Source organism: Pecten maximus, chromosome 9, assembly GCF_902652985.1.
Source record: "Pecten maximus chromosome 9, xPecMax1.1, whole genome shotgun sequence".
NCBI classification, from domain to species: Eukaryota; Metazoa; Mollusca; class Bivalvia; order Pectinida; family Pectinidae; genus Pecten; species Pecten maximus.
The window spans coordinates 12,452,044-12,459,519 of NC_047023.1; positions in this window are offsets into that span (position 1 = coordinate 12,452,044).

The following is a 7,476-nucleotide window of genomic DNA, read 5'->3' on the forward strand; positions in this document are numbered from 1 at the left end:
AGCCATCGTCCATCAGGGTATGTGGTCTCCAACGTTACAATTATAACGTCGTAATAATGATGATGTCAACTATTACTAACCTATAGTTGAACTATAGGCCATGGTAGCTATTGAGTTTGGAAATGATATATCAGTCTATGATGAGGTCAATATAGTGTTATACCGACCTAGTAGAGTGAAATATTAGCCGAGAGCGAAGCCCGAAGTCAATATTTTAGATATCAAAATATCGACATCTACATGACTAGGATTTCGCCAATGAGAATTGAGGAAAATCGGAGCATATCTATAGTCTATGAATTTAGGTTTATGTTTTACATCCGGCGGACCCGTATATTAGTGCAAAAGCCTTCCTGCGATAGTGTTTTAGTGAGGTATTCTATATCTTTAATGATATATTGAAAAAATATGTATGATCTAATCATACCATTGTTTTTGAACATTAACCATCTTGAGCAGTTTATTACCCTGTGCATGGGCTCTGCTTCAAAAGCACATCAGCATATCGGCTATAAGATATGTACAATGCAACAATGATGAATTTTTAGAAAATGTAATGATTTCATCAGTGTGATTTTTGGACAAAGTGTGTGTGTTTTATTGTCGTTATAATATGATAATTATGATAAAGTGTCCGGTTTTCTTTAAATTCATTTTTCTCAGTGATTATTCAAAGGATAATTTAGGTCGATAAGCCAAATATCTTGCTCACATGCGGTGTCAGATCAGTTAATAGCGGCGACGAACATTGATGTACAATGTTATTGAAATGTTCATTTCTATATTATTAACCAAAGGTGAAATTAGGCAGTACATTTGTACCTACTGTTAAGATTTTTAAATTAGGCGTTAACAAAGATATTTTCAGCAGAATGGTCAAAGCACAATGTTAAAAACAACACCGCATTTGAAACAGAGTTTATTTTGTTTCATTTTAATGCAATATACACAATGTATACAAGTAAACACTTTGTAGTACTAAATAGTATCGCGACATTGTACTTATCCATGTACTAGTATGTACAAATAGTCACTCGTTACCACAGTTTCATTAGTCTAGACTTTGGGAGACAATATTACTTCAAAACGTCTAGTGAAGCTGTAAACATTCTTATTGCTTCATTGGCCGTCCTTGGTTGCACAAGCTCGTCGCGATTTGTATCTGAAAGTAATTCCACAATTTGCAGAAAATCGTCATTGCAGTCAAACTTTGGAAATGGGACGGTATAAATATCAGCAACACGTTCCACGTCTTGTTGTTCAAAGGGAACAGGGAGAGAATAGTTAATTGAACCAAATAATTCTGGTTGGAAATACAGTACATTTGGTATTCCACAGTAACAGTCACTTAAATGCTGTTGTCGTAAGCGGTGCCTGTTCCACATGTATCTAAACTCATCAAGCTGTCTCTATATTGCGCCAATAAAAGAGAATATTACGCACTCAATATAATTAGGATATGTATCTTGCAGTATCCCAGAATCCCTCAGGTCTTTGAAAAGTGACTTCCAAAACTGTATTACAAGGCTGTTAAGGAAACCCCAAAACATTTCGATCCTTTGATTGGCTGTGGAACGTCCTTTCAGAAATACGGGCTGGCCTGCTACTGCATCCGGATGACGTGATCGCAGAGTTTTATGCAAGTCTTCGATTATTACATTTTCTGTACCGTTATCAGAACGAATACATCTAGGAACAGTCATGGTTCGTAAAACCTCATCTATATAAAATCGTGCATTATATCGTGGGTTGTTGTTGGTGAATCAAGCTTTCAACCAAACAATTCGTCGCGAAAATCCGTCGATTGAACCATGTATCGCAATACCTTAAGGTTTAAGCTTATCGAACCCATCGATGTGCATCAGGAAATTCGGTCCCTTATTGTAGTATAACCGTCTCCGTAGTCTGTGACTTCTGCGGTTATTTACGCCTTCATTGTCAATTAGTCGTAGTGCATGTCGAATCATTAACTGTGTAACACGCAATCCACACCTAGTATTCAGCAGTTTCCATACCGTTCTGTACCCGACGTCAATTAGACCTGCATCCCGGAGTCTTCGGATTCCCCGTATGACATCTCGAGCGGGGGCTCCTGCGTTAGAACGACGCAGTCGTTGTCTACGAAGTATTCTTTTTAGCTGCCGTAAACTCAAAACAACATCATGATGGATCAAAAGAAATCCAAGGATTTCATAATACGTATAACCATCATTGAAGTAAAACGTGACCATTTCGTCCAGATTTGAATCATCATTTATGAATATGTCAGGGTCATCTGCGCCGTTTACTGCCACCACAAGGAAGATTGACAACACCAGTACAATCTGTAAAATACAAAATGACCACAATACTATCTCAAATAACAATTGGTGTAAACATGTTTCGCAATGGATCTTCTTGAAAACTTCAACATCTCGGTAAAAGACACTTATTGTTCTTATTATTTATAATAACATTCCAGTAAGTTTTCTTTATTTAGAATAATTAAAATTGATACCAATGTCTATGCATTGGATATGCATTACGGAAAATAATTCATTAGCATTTCTCGATTATACAAATAAATTTAATGCAATTGAAGGAAATTTCGTCCAGTGTTATTTTCGCTCTCGGCCATCAAAATCCTTTTTCCCCAGTCTTAGATTCGCCCTTGAATCAGCCGGTCTTTTGTATGATACCATCTATTTTAGCCCACTTTTCTTTTCACCCATTAACTGAGAGGCCAAACCGGTATAAAGTACTGATTCAGCAACTCTGTTGTTTAGTCTCAATTTGATCCTCTAACTTCCAAGATTTTTCAGAGGTTATCCAAGGCAGAATCATGTGCCGTGATAATTTAAAAAATATAATAATTATTGCTTATTATATTTACCTGCTTCAGTGGCAGCATATTCCAAAATTATTGTTGTACGTCCACACTCAATAGTAGCAGCTCTCCCTTCTTCCAACGCCATGCAAATGCCCTTGTATCTTATTAATTTTATTGTGCTTTTGTAGAGGAAAACATCAACAGTACTAAATCGAAATACATCATTATGAGATATTGTAATAACCAGACAAATCTTTTTACTACAATTAAGCAATTAAGATTTAACTTGCCATGTCGAGAAGTTTACCTAAATGTAGCCGAGTATAAGTTAATATCTCAACAACACCTACGTCGAACATGAACTTTCAAACTTAAAATTCGAGATAATATAAATCGTGTTCAAATGTTATACCTTATTCTTACCGGGTTTTTTTCTTGGGATGGCAAGATATATTTCGTAAACACGAGTTATAGTATTTTGAGATATGAAAAAAAACTATAAAAACCACAAACATTAAGTTAAAATGTGAAAGTACAAGGCTCTAATACAACAAATTAGATATTGAAATAACTAAGTATATGGATAATTCAAGATAGTGTTATAAGGACTTATAATGACATTTTGTATATCGACATATGTTTACTCTAGATAGATGATTTTATATGTATAAGTTGGATTATTTAACTGTAAAATGTGAAGATAAAGTATGTTATGTCGACATATCTATCTCAAGATAACAGTAAATATGTGTGTAAAACGGGATATGATAACTATACATAAAGTATTATAAATAAGTATGTCGTGTCCCCTATACGCTTCCGTACAAACTCCCTACCCACGATCCATACAATGTAATCAGAGAGATATATTGACCGCGGCTTTCGAATTTGTGGCAAGCATATGTGACCAACCTTAATAATCAAAAAGTTTTATATTGATGTTTGAGGGTAAATAATTGAAAATATCTTAAATAATCATGTTTATGTTATCACATCCGGGAAGTATATATATAATATAAATAAAACATCACACATGTATATTACTGATAATTAATTAATCTAGTCATGATACCAGGCCGAGATAACATGTAAATTGGAAGACTTCTAATTTCAGAAGTTTACAACTCACACTTTTCCACTTTCATAAATGCCTGCACATTCATTTTAAGTCTAGGCCGGAGAAGATGTTAATTGATTTGATTTCAATTGGATTTGTTTTCTTTTTTACCGTTTTGGACTGGACTTTTTGCATCAAAACTCACTTTTAAAAAGTTCTTTTCAAATGCTCATGAGTCCATTAGTTTTCAACCATGCTCCTCTAGAGACGTATATATCACACAGATTATATGATGAGAGGTATACGTCTCTGCTCAAAATCCATGATATAATTAATTACATGTGTATAGATAAAATGACAATTGAATGTTGTGTAGTATTTTTTCTATATTCTTGTAGTATTTTTCTATCATTCTATACACTTATTGTTGTCAGAGACCTTTATACTTAATACTTAATATAGGTCTCTGTTGTTGTATGTATTTTAATAGCGCATCTGTCTGTTGCATGCCTGAATTGTTATATGATATGTGTATCTTGGAATCCTATATGCTATGTAGCATTTGGAAATAGATGGGGAACACGCCGGGCCGTTAATCCGTGAAGTAATTAATTTTTCACGGCCGTGGCACTAATCGTCCGCATGGCTCCCCTTCAGTTGTATTGCCCCCTGTTAGAGAGACTTTATCGCCTTCCAATCCTATTATCTAATGTAGATAGGTACAGCAATCTTGGGGACTCCTGCGATGTCCATATCTATATCACACAGGGTCAACATTTACTCGTCGCTTAATTTATTGCTTTTTTCCACAGGTACATTGGGTCAGGGACTAAAGTTATAATGGAATTGTCTAATTTTAATTTGTAACATCATTTCTTGTCTATTTATGCACCGATACAACATTGGAATCGATTATAAAGCTATTTAAAAAAAAACACCGTTTGTGGTTGTTATAATATTATAACAACCAGAAAAGTTTTTTTTTTAAAGAGCTTTATAATCGATTCTAAAGTACTAGTAGATTTCAATTGATTCCGCGAGGAAAAGGGGTATCTGAAAGCTCTTTTACGCATGTCAGACAATCTAACAGCTATATTAAGATTCGTGCTGAATGTAAGCTATATAGCATTTTTAGATCTACTATCCCTTAAAATGTATTATCTTATATAAGATATGTTATCACGATAATATGCCGAAACACAATACAACATAGTATTATAATTTAACTCATTCCAGTATAACAATCATACACAACGAGAAAAAACTTTTTTTTTTCAAATATGTGTGTGTGTATTTCGGAACAAATTGCATGACACTTGTAGAATTTTTTTTTTTTTTTTAATTTTTTTTATAATTTACTTTTTATTCAGTTTTTAAGCAATACAATGTACATACATTATATATATGACTTGCTCATATTTACTGTTCAATTCTACACATCTAAACCAAGTCAGTTACTGCAAAATCAATCACACACTGCATCACATAAATGCACCCACCCACCCTCAAACACTTTGCTATAAAAAACATTCATGTTTCCAATATCTGTAATACATGTCATTTTATCATCCATTATAACTATACACGTCACTCCATACATGCATACAAATATGCTAGAAAACATATCACTATTTTCCACATCATTCCATATACACATGCACAATATATGCTAGAAATCATGTCAATCTTATACACATCACTCCATACATACATACAAAGTTTGCTAGAAATCATAACAATCCTGTACACATCGCTCCATACACACATAAAAATATGCAGGAAAACATATCAATGTTTCACACTCTATACAAACATACACTAAGCTGAAAAACATATCAATGTAACACCTCACTCCATACATACAAAATATGCTGGAAGACATATCAATGTTACACATTACTCCATACATACAAAATATGTTAGAATAACTACATACACACATACACAATATGCTAGTAGGAAACATATCAATGTAACACCTCACTCCATACATACAAAATATGCTGGAAGACATATCAATGTTACACATTACTCCATACATACAAAATATGTTAGAATAACTACATACACACATACACAATATGCTAGTAGGAAACATATCAATGTTACACATTACTCCATACATACATACAAAATATGTTAGAATAACTACATATACACACATACACTGTATATATATATATATATATATACACATATGCTAGGAAACATATCAATGTTACACATAGTTCCATACATACATACAAAATATGCTAGAAGACATATCAATGTTGTAGAGTAACTACATATATACATACACAATATATTAGGAAATATATCAATGTTTTATAATTAATGTATACAATAAATATATCCATCAAATATGTTATAAACATCAGTATTTTAGTATCCACATAACTTATAAAAGGACACTAGAGACATTATACAAGAAGAAAGGAGACAAAAAGAAAAAAATAATAATAACAGGAAAAAAGGGTTCTTTTTTAAAAATTTAATTTCAGCAACATTATTGATTTATCTTTAACTGTTTAATTAATCATCAGTACATTGTATTGACTATGAAAGGAAGAGAAATAAAGACAAGGAAAGAAAGAATGAATAGAGAGGAGAAGAAAATTTAGATACTAATATATGTTTAGATGAGTTGAGATGGTGGAACACAGGATGACTGTATGGCATGCATGTATAATATAATTTAAAATATAATTCTTATATAAGATATGTTATCACGATAATATGCCGAAACACAATAAAACATAGTATTATAATTTAACTCATTCCAGTATAACAATTATACACAACGAGAAAAAACTTTTTTTTTCAAATATGTGTGTGTGTATTTCGGCACAAATTGCATGACACTTGTAGAAAAAATAATCTGATACTTTCTTAATTAAGAAAAATAAAATAAGCGCCTATATCATCTATTGTTAAACGTACATGTAGTGAATGAGCGAATAGTGAAAATTCGAGATAATATCTCATTTACATATTTAAATTGCTCATTTAAATATGATTTAAAATTTGGGCATAGTAACATTTAATTTTTTTCTGGGGTCTGATCTAGCCCACCATCCTCTCTTTGTTGCCATTCCTATAAAGGAATACTTACAACCGGAAACAAAATTCACTATTGGAATTTTCCTCACTACATGACAGTTGGTAAGATGCAGAAATGAATCAATACTTTTAAGGAAATCGTTTGCTTTCAAACGTTGGGTAGCGTTACTATATGTATGCTTAGGAATGTTATCAAATATAATGAAACACAGCTTTCTGAACGCAGATAGACACAGAACTCTAATTTTCAAATGTACAGATTTTGATATCATATATGTACCCTTTGTCTGATCTTCAATGAAATTAGTAAATTAATGTATTTTTAAATCATTAGGTTTGCACACCAACACTGTCACGAATGTTTTGCCTTATATATGAAGACTGCTAAATAGTTGGATCAACGTCTCCAAACGGGACCAAGTGTGGTTTGAACACAGTTCCCTGGTAGTTAAGCTCCTGAACTCTGACCCCTGAGAGATCGTCCTAGGCTCGGCTATAACCGGAGCAAGGATAATTAATCCTCGTCAATCAACCCCTATCTGAGTATAAT